Source organism: Ambystoma mexicanum, chromosome 8 (genome assembly GCF_040938575.1).
Source record: "Ambystoma mexicanum isolate Mex_15411 chromosome 8, UKY_AmexF1_1, whole genome shotgun sequence".
Lineage (NCBI taxonomy): Eukaryota > Metazoa > Chordata > Amphibia > Caudata > Ambystomatidae > Ambystoma > Ambystoma mexicanum.
Window position 1 is genome coordinate 1,438,959,749 of NC_090929.1, and position 14,393 is coordinate 1,438,974,141.

A 14,393-nucleotide genomic window follows, 5' to 3' on the forward strand; every position below is an offset into this window, starting at 1 on the left:
AAATGCTTACAGCATTTTAATCCCTAAATAAACGGCTATTTTGAGGTTTTGTAACAAAGATCTTGTCACTTTCCCCAATCCAGTTGAAATGTTGGCATTACGCCGGAAACGTTCCAGAAGAGTTCGCTAATAAAATGACCAACTGTAGTCCAAGGGGAATGTCAATTTCACCTCCTGTGTTCAAGCGAAACACACAGAAGTCATTAAAGACATGAATGCTTGGTCGAATGTGCGATGGGGGCTCAAATGAGCTCCATGGACTAATGCCTTGCTTTGCCTCTCACCAAATATTCTTACGTGAATCATCAGAAAATCTGCAGTTTGAAATAAAAACACATATAACCTAAATTAGCACCTGTGATGAGAGAGCCAACCAATCAGGTTGCTCGGATTGCATGCTGAATTCCACAATCTCACTCCGCATTCCGGTGCAACCTGATGGCTGCTTCTCTGCCCTGTCATCATCCCCCCACCCTCCTTTCCCTTCCCCTTGGTTCTATGAAACCCTTCCCACCACCCCCAATTTACCTGATTCCTGCCTCTGTCACTCCATGTCATTGCTGCCCGCCATGGAAATGGAAGAGGGGTGTTGTATGGATCCCCCTTCTTCCAGCTCCATGGCAGCCATGTTAGGTAAGTATTTGTCCTGTTCATTCAAACAAAATACATTGCTGGTAGCACCCTAGGTTTCCGAATTGAAAACCCGGGGTCCTAATAGCAATAAGACTTGATCCGTACGGCTTAGATCAGGTGTTCTTGTTATTAGCACCCCAGGTTTTCAATTCGGGCCGCCAGATCAAGTGGAAATTGTGCCCGGCCCATCGTTAAGGCCCTCGGACTACAACTTGGGGCCCAGTCTGTTACCACCCGATCCTGCCCGCCGGATCCAGTGTTATTGCTATAATAATATAACATGAATATCACAAAATACTCTTGAGCCCTGGATAGCAAGCATATTTATCAAAATATTATCAGACTAATGGGATATGTGTTTAACTATCGTTAGGCTCTTTGGCACACCACATTGTAGAACAATAAAGACTACAGGCATTCCAAGGGGGCAATAAAACCTTAATTTATGTATAATTTACGCATATACATCGATTTGGGGGAAGTTCATCCGGCCTTAGTCCTGATGAAGCACATCTGAAAGTGAAACAAAAGTTCACTCTGCCACTGACATATGTGTATTTTGGAACCGGACTATTATAATATGGATTTCCACTAATGGATTTAACACGTTGTTGGCACCTCCAACGTCTTTGTCCCTTAGTCTTTAATTCTGGTTTAAAAAACAAAAACCTGTGGGAGCCAGGCCCACAGTGCAATCAATTAATTAATGTGGATAAGTAAAAAAGTGTAACCAAATCTGCACAATCTATTGCCCTCTCACGCCAAATAGTAAAACCTGTCTGGGTTTCAGAATGGGCAAATAAATATCCAAATTACCTGCATTGAAAGAGATGTTTCTTTTGGCAAATCGAAGGTCTGTAGATGGAAAGGGTGTTATGGTTGTGCACTCGTGTGCATTGGTTATATGGCCAAACTTGAACTGGGATAACTTCGATACAAGCTAATATTATTGCAGCAAGAGTTAAATTAACCCATGCCTTAGTTCGTGTTGATCCCAACCCAGTGTTGGGATCATTATTTAAGAAAGTTTTATGTGCAATCATATCAAAAAAATAATTTTGCAGGCAAAAGTAATATAGTGTGTGGTATAACTTCACAAAACATAACATAACATATGCAGAATCTGTCAGACAAAGATTTTGAACAATCTACCTATGTAAGTACAGCAAAACTGGTGCTTAGGCAAAGAAAAAAGTGTTCGGCTAGCAAATTTGATTTGGGTCCTGCTAACTTATTGTGCGCTCTTCACTAATGGGTCACATTTGACAAAGCTGGAACAAAGCAAAGATATTTACTTGAAGGAGTACATGACATAAGCAAACATAAAAGTGTGGAGGGTCAGTAATAAGATGATGGTAACTTACATGTGGATGTTCCTGAAAGATGCCGGTCAGAAAATTGTGTTAGGTGGTCCCCTGGGTGAATATGTGTGGGTGCAGTGTTAGCGGAGCCTCCTTTCGGTGGTTGCTGGTGACCTTGCAGTCTTGTTTTAAAGAGTTACATGGATGAAAAGGCTTTGTTGTCTGTGGAGAGCACTGCAGTGGAGCAAAAAGGGCAGGTGACACAAGAGGTGAGGGAGCCAGAAAGGCTGCAGAGGACCTTAAGTGAAGATTCCGGCAGGGGAGTGTAGAGGAATACAGTCAGCAAATTAGTGAGGGGCAAGATTGGAAGTATTCAAAAACGCTGAGGAGGGGTTTAAAGAGAGACATTCAGTGTGATGCCTCTGGTTAGAACAAAGTTGGGAACTTTGTTGTGAAAAGCAAAATAGTAGAGGGGAAGATCAAAGGTTATGCCTGTGCAATAGTCATGTTTTCTGAGCAGTAGAGTAGATAGATATTACAGATTTTGGATAGTGGTGGGTGAAATGTTTGCATATTTCTCTGATGTTATGGAGGTTAGGTCTGACTAAGGTGATGGTGGCTACGATGAATTGGAAGAGTTTCAGGTTGCTATCAAAGAGAGCCACAAAGTTGCAAGCCACGGATGAGATGTGAGGAGATCTGGGTGAAAGGAAATAAGATAACAGAGAGTGGAGTTGATGTTGAAGGCAGGAATAAAGATGATTCCTTGCTCAGATATTTATTGACATTGAGGCATAGTGGAGCCATTCAATGGCTGATGGCAGTTAGTCCATTGGTTTTGCAATCAGGTATTGCAAGGGCAAAGGAGGGTAAAGAGAAGAATATCTGGGTATCATCTGCAAAGAGATGATAGTTAAAGCCAAAAGAAAAAATAAGGTCGCCCATGGAGCAGTTGTAAAGGATAAAGAGGCGTGGGACTACATCTGATCCCTGGGGAACGTCCACTGGGAGAAGGGCTTGGCGAAATTGTTAAATTCAATTCAACCAGCTCTTGAAGCGAAATCTGTAAGATTTCAACCCATTGCGCTGCAATCTGCTGTTACACCATCACTGCATATCAAAAGGAGCAGCTCAAAGTTTCTCGTGCCACTGTGTGAACCTAGCACAAATTGAAAAGAGTGGCACACATTTTCTCGCACTGTTGTACTAATACTAGTACGGATCAAAAATAAGCCAGTGCAAAGATTCTCGTGTCGATGCGCAAAACTAGCACATACTCTGTAAAACTGTGTGAAGTTTCTTGTGCAACTGCACAAAACTACCATGGAAAAGACCCACACAAAGTTTTGCGTGCCGTTGCACAAAACTAGTACTAATCGAAAAAAGACCCACACAACGTTTCTCGTGACGCTGCACGAACCTATCACAAGTTTCTCATGGCACTGCATGAAACTAGCACGGTTTGGAAAAACCTGCACAAAGTTTCTTGACTCACTGTACGAAATTAGCATGGATCGAAAAAAATAAAAGACTTGTGCGAAAGTTTCTCGTCACGCTACAGGAAACTAACATGAGAACCAAACAACACGCTCTGTGCGAAACAGGTGAAATTTCAGTGGCAGTGGAACCGTAATTCTGATTTTGCAGAACGGGTGGAAGCATATTCCAGTGGGGATTCTGCCCTTTTTTTGCATTGCAGGTGGACATTTTGTTCACCCCTAACTGGGAGTCATGTGTTAGTAGATGTGTTAGAGATCTATGACAAGGAAAAGGCACAGTTAGAGAGATGGGAGGAGATTCAGTCAAGGGGAGATTTTTTTAAGCCAAGAGAGGTTACAGTTTGAAGGAAGGGGGTATGAGCCATAGTGTCGAGGGCTAATGCACAGTCTAGTAGAATGAGGATGGAGGTGAAAGAGGTGGGCAGTGTTTAAGAAGTTGGAGACATGGGTGAGATCCGCCCCGGTGGAATGTTTGAGTTGGAAACCAGTTTGGAGGGGTTACTACCTCAATATAGTTAACTATGCTTTTAAACACAATTTTTTGGAGTGGTAGGGTAGGTAAGAGACAGGTATGCAGAATGAAGGATTATTGGGGGTGGCAGTATTTTTCTTTACGTTGGGGTTGGGGTTTAACAGTGGATGTATTGTAGCAGGGAGGTAAGATAGCAGTAACGTGAGAGATGTTGAATAAGCTGTAGAGGTAGGTGAAGGTGACAGGTGAGAGGTAATTAATAGTTTGAGGTGTGAAGGGATCAATTGGTGCACAGGATGAGTTGGCCAAGAAAATAATATGTAGAGGTTTGGTAGAGGAAGTGGGAGCAAAGTCAGATAGAGAGGGGAGCCTGAGAAGAGAAGATGGGAGATTTGGAGAAGAAGAGAGGGGACAGGAGAGATAGAAGGGTGGACAACATGTAAAATATTTTGATTATTGTAGATAAAACCTTGGATGAAAAGGCCATTAGCAGAGAGAGAAAGGATGAAATAGTGCAGTTAAGGAACCAATCAAGAAGGGGCCACACAGCAAACCGGAGTTGGACTGCCCAACTGAGTTGCAAGCTGGCCTGGAAGAATCCCAGGCCAGCAAGAAAAGACACCAACCATCCCAGGTGCTTGAAAGAGGCTGCAGGAACCCATTGAGGATTACAATTGAGAAATAAGCAGACATGCTAGTTACTGCTTCCCCAGGAAATAGGGAGACTACTTCCTTGGCTGAGGTGTAGCCAACCTATTGGCAGCTATTGCGAAGAAGCTCAGGCAAATGCAAGGCAAAGAGCACACCATAAAAACCAGTCACAGAGGTGGCTTTCGCTCCACATCAGTGCCTCAGCCGGTGAGGAGGTGTTTCAATACCTGCCTGAGACCCTGTATAACACCAGAGTCTTCAGGGAAGATTATCAAGTTAGAGGCCACCTGAGATACTCCAATACCAGTACCAAAAGCATTGTATATAATGGGAATGGTCTGAGGCACCGAGGTGGAGCCAAAGCTACCTCTGCTTCTTACAAAGGGTTCCAGAAATGTTACTACCGGTATCACGGGGCTGAGGATCACCTCACATACCAGTTGGGCTACGGGCTCCCTGACCTGGATAACCTATTTGTCGCACCCATCATTGGCCTGTATGAGTTACAGCTGCCCTCTCTGATCAGCCATCAACAACACCAGCTTTTACATCCACCAAATGAAGGAGCACTAAGTTGAACTTTCGGGCTATCCTCCCGGATGTTCCTAGGAGTAACTAAACTTCAAATCTGCTCCTAATAGTTCCTCCTACCAAAATGGTACCTTGCGCCACAGTGAAGGGGTTGAGGCCAGCAGTGTCTAGTGTGGCTCAAATGTGTAGTTTTCTACTCCGACGGCTGCGATGGGTTCTCAAGACTCTATTTGAGTGGTGGCACTAGATTGGGACCATTGTATAAAATTTCCCATCCCACGTCTGGCGCCAAGTGTAAGGAGGCTGAACAATTACACAAGGGAGACCAAGTTTCTGCCTAAGCAATGTGTATGAAGTACTGCGAAGTATGTCCCTTAGCCGCCTACTCTGGCCGTGCATGGCACACAGATGGTTGTGCATGGAGGACAGGGTCAGGCTGCTTATGAGGCCTGGTGCCCTAGAGTTTAGGAAGAGAGAGCATTCGCTGCAGATCAGGTCTTCATCTGGTTAAGGGTTGAGAGGTTGGGAGATTTCATGGCACATCATTTAAAGATATGGATCATGTCATTTTTACATGCCCCACAATAAGGGGTGAAAGGAATTCACTAACATGGCATCTGGTTTGGGGAATCATGTTACATCATGGTGTGTTGCTATGGTTTGTTTTCATCTAGGTCAATGTAACCACACATGTATTTTACTAGTACATTATTTTCTATGTTTTTTTTAAATAAAACGAATTAATTTTAATCTTGTGATAATATGTTATTTTTTTAGACAAATGAAAACTTATTTATATGTAATGTTCTATTGTTTTGTAATGCAGTCATGTGCTTGTATGGTTTGCATTATACGAAAAAAGTAAATAAGAATTAAAGAAAATACCTCATCAACTGAAATACATTTTTCCCAAATTGATCTCATATCTCTGTACCGTAACTGGGTTGTAATATTTGGTTACGGGACAGTTGTAGCATCATTTGTAATGGTATCACGGACATCCCTGGACCCAAATACATACCAAATTACTTTGCTAAACAGAGAAAATGGTGAAAAAAAGGAATATGCCAAGTGTGAGCACGGTTAGGCTGATGTCATTCATGACATTGTAACACTTGGCAACAGTATTTTTCTGCGCTGTCAGTCGCAGACTCTATATTAGGCAGTGTCGCCCGTTCTATTTTGTGGCAAAGACTTACCTTTGTGACAATATCAAAATACCAGCTGTTCACGATTTAGATCAAAGCCGCATGTGGGCTGGCATACTCCAGTCTGTTATCTTCTTCCCCCAAAAAAAGACAGTATCGTTCAATATGCAGAAATTACACCTTTGCCCAGACACCACTTGGGTGACAGTGAATGCCCAATGTCTGAGCCAACTACATTTTAATTACCACATCCATGATGAAGATGGAGTAAGCAAAGCACTGAATGTTACCACATCAAAATGTAAAAACAGTTGCTGCCTCAACGGAACAAAAAGTTTGAAAGGATTAAACACTTTTGCCACGTGGTCCTGATATTCGCGAATGGTTTGAATTGGGATCATGACTTCAAAACAGAGCAATGAAAAATAGCATCTATTGCAGAAGCATGTTTAAAAATAGCTACCACTGAAACCTATTTAGGGAAGCAGATATATGGAATACCGGAAGTCATAAAGGGAAACATGTCCCTACCGCTGGCCTATTAAAGACTTGACGGGTATGCCCAGACATGGGTCCCGATCCTGCTGGGCCTAGAGACCGTATCTACACCTCACAGGGTCGGACTGGGACATAAAATAGGCCAGCACACCCAATTAAAAGTGGGCCACCCCTCGCCTCATGACCCTTGACCCCTGATGACATTACCGGAAGTGATGTCATGTGACCCCACCCCAAAGTGATATCCCGGGAAGCGATGAAACACGACCTTTCACCCTTTGACAAAACATGAAGTGGCATCAAATAGCATTGTTCCTAAGTACACTACGAAAAATATAGTTATGATTTCACTAATGTGACATACATTTCATACAAGAATGGATCACCATATTTATCATTAATATATGTGTGCATAGATCCATATTATCAAATTACTGTGAATGCAAGCAGACGTCCAAGTCCAAATGATAATATGTTAATGTCTAGCATTTACCCCTAAGCTCTTTTTTATAGAACAAATATGCATACAATATCACCCAACCTGTGTTGGTACTCATTTATCGACCTAAGAAGGATGAAAGGCTGAGATGGCCTTACTGGTATTCGAACCTGCAAATCACACACACATCGCGGCAGCGAACGCTCAACCCAGTGAGCTATCATATCAGCTATAGTACAATTAGCAATTATTCTGTAGTGGATACCATTAAACTGGTAACTGAGATTTAACAGCAGACCAGTTAAGTTCATCTGCAGGTCTAGTGCAAAGTTGGCCGCATGTCAAGCCTGCATGCATCTACTTTCAGGCTTCGAAGGTTGGCAAAATAGGGAAAGCAGCACACTCACAGGGGATACTCTGAGCACTCGTTACCTCATACATGCAAACAAACATCCTGAACAGCATGCCAGGGAGATGGGAAAGATAGACCACATTACAACAAAGCATTCATTGTGGCACAATGAAATCAAGTGCCACTTGATGTGCTATGGTCAAATATTTCTACACTGCACAGAAGCTTTTAGGCACAAGGATTTTGTCAAGTGAACGAGGACACCGATATGGAATGTATTGTGATGTTCGTAACAGAGACAATGGCAGAAAAAAAAACATGCTATTACTGCAACTTTTGAAAGGCAAAATACATAGGGCCTCATCACGAGTTGGGCGATAACGCCGGCGCTGATAGCGCTGGCGTTATCTGCCCTACCGCCAAACCCCCTGGCGCCATTAGTGCCGGATGATGGGTTTGGCGCTATTGGAACTCCCCATTCCCCACTGAGCCCATTCGGGAATGCCCCATTCCCCATTGAGCTCAATGGGGAATTTTCGCACTCATACCGCTGGTGGATTTCCCGCCGGCGGTATGAGCGTGAATTTTCGGCGGATTTCCCCCCAGCTCAGAGCTGGGGAGAAATCCGCCGAAGCCCTGATTTGGCTGACCCTTAAATCTGGCGGTAATAGCACTACCGCCAGATTTAAGGGTTACCGCCAAACTCGTGATGAGGCCCATAGTCCGAAATGGATGCTTATTCTAATTGGTTGTTTATCACTAATATCACTAATAAATATTTATCACTAATACAATATCACTAATATAACAGCACAGCCACTCCAGGGGCACTATGCCCCCTGGAGTGGCGGCACAGTGACAGCCTCCGGCCCCGGCCCCTCAACTTTGCATGCTGCAGCAGAATGTGAATGATGCATGCATCATAATTTATGATGCACACATCATGCATGCAAATCAATCATCAAAGCAAGGTAAGCAAAGCAGTTACAGGTTTTTTATTCGATATATATATATATATATTTCTTTTTTAAAACTGCCCAGGTGTGGGCAGAAACCGGCTCCCACTCCCCAGGGGCGATTTCGGCCCAGCCATGGGTCAGAGAGGCCGAGGGGCCAATCCGACCCTGACACCTCTCTGTTGACGCCCGGTGAGGCCGAAACATGTCTGTGGTTGCTTGTGGTCTTGTACAGAAGAGATGTGGCTAAGCAGTTTGTGCTGGACTGCCCTTCTTAGGGTAGGACCAAGCCGTATTTGCATATGGTCTTTTCCCTTTTCGTAATGGCTTGGCGGGCAACAGAGAAATGGTACGACGGATTTCTTAGAGCAGTGCCAGAGGTTCAGATTCATTCTAACCTTTCCAGCCATCACCTCTTTTGCTTCTTTTAAATCCTTGAACCAGCAATATTTCAGTTTTAAAAAGGTTGAAAAACAATTTCAATCTCATTCGTCCAAATTCTGTAGTCAGTAATACTGTTCATAGCTCTGCTAGCCTGCCGTAGCCTGGAAAACTATTAAAACAGTTAAAGAGAATGTGATAATAAAGAAATAAGCATGAGCAATTCATCTAAATGTAATAAGGGAGGAAGCACTATTCTCAAGAAAAGTGCAATTAAAGAGCAACAGATTAGGTCTTGCCTTTAAAATTCAATAATAGCTATGCAAATCACCCCATTACAAATTATATGATTACTTTGTTAAAATAAGTTCCCAGCTTCATGGAAGGCACAGTCTCTTTAAACGTGGACCGAGTCCAACAAACCTGGCAGAACATAAAGAATATATTATAAACTTTTATTTGACAGTCTACTAATTTATGTGATGATCCAATGGAAATCATAGAGAACACGCCTGGCTAAAGCCGGCAGTGACATTAGAAATAAGAAGGGCAGTATAACAGCAAATCTGCACTGATGCAAGTGCAATTTGCACTAAGGAAAGAATTGTCCTAGTGCAAAAAAGCACATTCTTTCAATGCACTTCTCACCAGGACAATAGTTTCCCTAGCCATAGCACTAGTATACAATGTGCCCTTGTTAACAAATGTTTTGAAAGAATATGTTTTTTGCACCATGAACATTTTAGCAGTAGGGCTAATTGCACTTGTACGGATGAAAAATTTCTGTAACATGACCCTTTAAAATACGGTCCAAAATATCAATAATTTAATAGGTTTGTAACATTGACTTGGTGACAGTTTTTATTTTTTTATTTTAAGGTCTGGGTGTTTTCTTTTAGCTGCACACTTAGTTATTTTAGAATGGCTTAACTTGTATGCACTGAATGAACGTTAATCCTTGAGTTTAATCATATTGCTAATGTCTCCATATCTTGGGCTGTGTTTGTCTCTACTTACAGCCACACTGCCATCTGGTGTTGATATACACTGACATCTGGTGGTGAAAGTGTGTACTTTCAGCCCATTGCCACGGACATCCTTAGCCTTTTATATTTATGGATAAGCTATTAGTTTAGTGATGTAATGTTCATGATAATGATTGATTTTTGTGTTCTTTCGATTATGATGCTATAGTTTCTCATGCAATGGGTGTTAACGTTTTGATTTATAGAAATGTTTTAAAATGCTGAAACAGCAATTATAAGTTTTTTTTAAATTAAAATGTCAATAACCCTCAGGAGGAATAAACACCTTCATTTGTAGTTATAACATATTTTGCGTAATATTGGTTAAGTGCAAGTGAAGACACCTGCTAAAGTGGCGAGTAGCAACAGAAAAGAGATTGCATTATCTTATTTTAAACAGAGAGTGGTGGCTTGTCCGATTTTGCTATTCCAGAGCAATGCTTGATTACTCATTTCCGGCGCTACTAGGTATGCAGGTGTAGAAGAAACTGATAACGGATGTATAGCTGGATGGCTCATTGGTTTGGCATAGGACTGAAAAAGCTTACAGCACCTGTTCATTTTTTGAAGTCTGGTTCAGGTAGGTAGTAGCAGAGAAGTCATTAACATCTGAACTGTGATGGTCTGTGTAAGATGAGTTTGCGTCCTCGCCTGGCACATTTGTATGGGTAGCAAGGTTAACAAACACCACACCTATGTGTGGTACCCTGCATGTATGTGAATGCATGTCATGTGAGCTAGCTGCTGCTGTGAGAATGGTGGGGGGATGGAATGCGGAATGTGTGTAGCCGGAGGTTCTGGGAACGACAGTTGCTCAGGACTTCAGCATGGGGCTGTGAGCTCGAAAGATGCGCACTCCATGTGTTCCCATCTGGCCCTTAATGTGTAACTGAAACCGTCCATCAAAAAAACTCTTCAAAATATATATGGGGTTATGGGGTTAAACAGGGTTGGGGATTGGGGTGACATTAATAGTAATGGGGGAAGGGGAGTTTGGGGGACCCCCTACATTTATTATTAAAAAACTCAATCCGTTTTTTCGATGGATTCTTTTCAGCAATAAATCCATCGAAAAAAAAAACTACTGTCAATGAATGGACATAGAACCCTCTTGCCTGGTTCCTGAGAACTTGTCCCCATGCTGAATGCGTCATTATGGTGCCGCTTTCATTCTCTCTACACTGCATTGCAGCCTTGGTGATTTCACCAAACTGACAGCAGATCTTTCTAAAGTATGTCTGTAGCATGTATTTGATTTAATGGCTGGGTATTTGTGCTTGTTATCAAATGCTGTTCATTAACATGATCACACTACCAGTTTTAAAAACAATGGGCCAGGCATTGTTATCAAGGTTAATGTGATGTCACTTCCTGTAATATCATTGGAGGCCAGGGAGCTTGTGATGTTACTTCTGCAACCCTTTTTATGTTTATGAATTTACGCCATTGAGTCACACTCCAGTTCTCATCACAACTGGCACTAACCAGCACAACGCAAAGAGTCTGTTGTGTGCACGGTGAATTGTTTACAAATAGTAAAACATAGTAGCGGGTTGATAACGGCTCAGTTGCTATCAACCCCCGCTGCGCTTTTAATGCGAGGAAGCGGTCTCTCAAGGGCATGATTGAGGCTTAGTTTAAGTCTATGGTGATGAAATGTGCTACTTTATAATGCAATGGGTCTCACGGTGCATGTGCGACTTTTTGCTTCCAGTGTCTTCGATCCCCTCCATTATATGAGTTTCAAAATCACACAAAGGGGACTACCCTGATGATGGAAACCATGCACCGTACAGTAGACGAGCCATGAGCGTTCCAGCCAATCGCAAAGACCCGTGCCTGCCGTTGATCAGAAACCGAGGGTAGGGAGCGGGAGGAAGATGATGAGGTCAACTTGCCGTGTAAGAGACAATAAGTCAGAATCTCTCCTAATTCGGGCACCTGGGTACCCAGAGTCAATACGATGGAACCGAAAGCGACATTTTATGAGTAAGTGCCTTTGGCCAACAGGGACCGTAGATGTGACATAACAGATGAAGTAATTGGCCTTCTCTGGAGTTTACCGCCGTCTGTTGAACTGAGACGATGTGGCGCGTCTCCCAAAACAACCAAGTGGGAGGTAATGAAATGAAACACCAGTCTTTAAAAGAAATAATTGCAGAAGACACGCCTATTGTAGCATTTAAAGTGTCTGCAGATCATTTACAGCTCCATGTAAACGGGGACATGGGTTCCACTAATTCTAAATCATCGAATATTCGTAGGGTTAGAAAGATTCTGTTTAGTATTGCATCAGAAGAGTTTAGAAAATTACTTCTAAATATTTTTTGCTTTAAAATCACAGAGAGTATATAGTACCTAAAAATCCAATATTATCTGAAATAAATGCTATATAAATGTCGGTAAAGTATGTTTCCACATATTTTGCAGGTCTTTCCATAATTTATGTTTGAAATTGTTGTATGTATAGCGCCTGTGTAATACTAGATTTCCCAATGAGTCCGATATCATCCTGTGCACCTTTATAACGACCTGGCATTTTAAATAACAGTACTGTGCATGCTGGGACCTGTAGGCCCACACTCATAAAGGAAAATGCAACACTGCAAGTGCCAAGTCAGTTGGAAACTCTATGGTCCTGATATAGTTATGCATAGTCTAACCCTCTCATTGCTCTTTGATTTTATGTATCTCCTCTTTACCAGGAACCATTCAAAAGAGCGCATGGACACATAAGTGACTACCATTGGCTGAGAGCTCATTCCATGTCAGCTGTGCGACGTTCATCCAGTACTAGTAGATTTGTATGTGTCATCACGGTACTTGTAGTGGTGCTGTTTCCACTATTAGTACCCAGCGAGGGTCAATGTGCTTGTTACAGCAAGCTCATTGGCCCTCGCCGGGGCGTAACCCGAACGGAAATCCCTCTGCCCACAACCTGCCTGCCCGGCGGAGGAGGGGGGTGTATGGCAGCACTCAGCCAATAAAGAGGCTCAGAATGGGGTAATCCCCGCTACCAAACCATCACACGGCTGGAGACTGCCATCGTCCCCCGCCGGGGATCGAAGTAAGTGTCCCCCCCAAATGCAAAGAATTCCCTCCCCGCCCTCCCAACCCCACTTACCTTCTTTTCTGTCCATTTCGGGAGTGGACACGCTGGGAAAAGTTCTGTCCCCAGCGCATTGGCTCCCGATCTGCAACAGACCGTCATGGAAAGGAAGAGGGGACTACACGTAGTCCTTTCTTTCTTTTCCATGGCGGCCATTTTTTTTGTTTACATTTTTCCCTATTTTTTGAATGGCCACCAAGGAAAGGGATAAAGACTACATGTAGTCCCTTCTCCCTTTCCATGGCAGCCATTTTGTTAGTTTAATTTTTGACATTCATTGGAAAGGAAAAACTGACTTTATTTTCCCTTCCCTGGTGGGCATTTTTCTGGCTTTTTTTTTCTTCTGTTCCGAAACGCCTGAGCGTTTCGGAACAGAAAAAAAAAAGCTTTTAGTATCCGGTTCTTACTGGCTGGGGTGCTTATAGCAATAGGCCCCTCGCAGTGAGGGCATTACCATTTCAGGTAATTCCCGGGGCCTTCGTTAAAGCCCTCACTTCGCTTGGGCCTGTAACTATTGGCCCTGGGGCATTACTGAAGTGGTAATGGCACCTCCCCCGCCCCCCGCTCGGGGCCTATTGTTTAAGTAATACAACATTGCAAATGCACGAATACCTATATAAAACAGGACTGGGTTTGCTGCTCACCCATGTTACAGGTTTCCTGCCTGGAGATCTATGGAAATGTTTGACAATAAGCCATTGTTAGATGACTACTCGACAGCTCCACAATGTTTAATGCCAAGATGTTTGCTGTAGGCGGAGCAACAGCCAGCATTAGAGCTAGAGCGGCACGTGTCATATGCAGTGGGATTAGGAGAAAACAGTTATCAGGCCTGGAAGAATCTAAACTCCCCGCTATATCTGATTACTACCATCTGCAGGTTCCTAAAGAGAAAAATGGGAACAAAAGAGACAAAGGTACATATACTGCCTGAGTGCCACCCCACGACACAGAGTGCATGGTTTGCAGTCGTGGTTGTAACCAACCACAAGACTGGCGCATTGGCATCAGGAGGGCCTTTAACAAGACTTGCTTAATTCCCACCTGAGTTTCCAGCGCCACCGCCAGGGGCGAAGACAGCCTCTCGCCCTGTGGTTAGTGAGTTCATCCCTAGTGTGCAGCAGGGCGGCCTGTCATCACCTTTCACTTCCCCAAAGTGCAGTGACTGGAATGAAATGGGAAATGGCCACCGTTAGCAATTAGCGCTCCCCGAGGAACACGTCTGCTGCCACAGCCTTAATCCGAAACACGCCGTCTCTTTCTAATGCTGAGCATGGCGCCTCCAGGCTACCAATTTCCAGTACATACGCAAATAAGCAACAGCTGGTGCCAGAAAGCAAGGGAGGTAGAACGGCGGCTCAGACCTCCCACCAGGCCTGCATTAAACACCCAGTCAAT

At 43.4% G+C, this 14,393-nt stretch overlaps 1 protein-coding gene across 1 annotated transcript in view; it reads left to right on the plus strand.

The window, feature by feature from the left end:
* The window catches only part of SLIT1 (slit guidance ligand 1), a 1,063,959-nt gene that overhangs the window by 741,691 nt on the left and 307,875 nt on the right, over positions 1 to 14,393 (plus strand). The window lies entirely within an intron of this gene.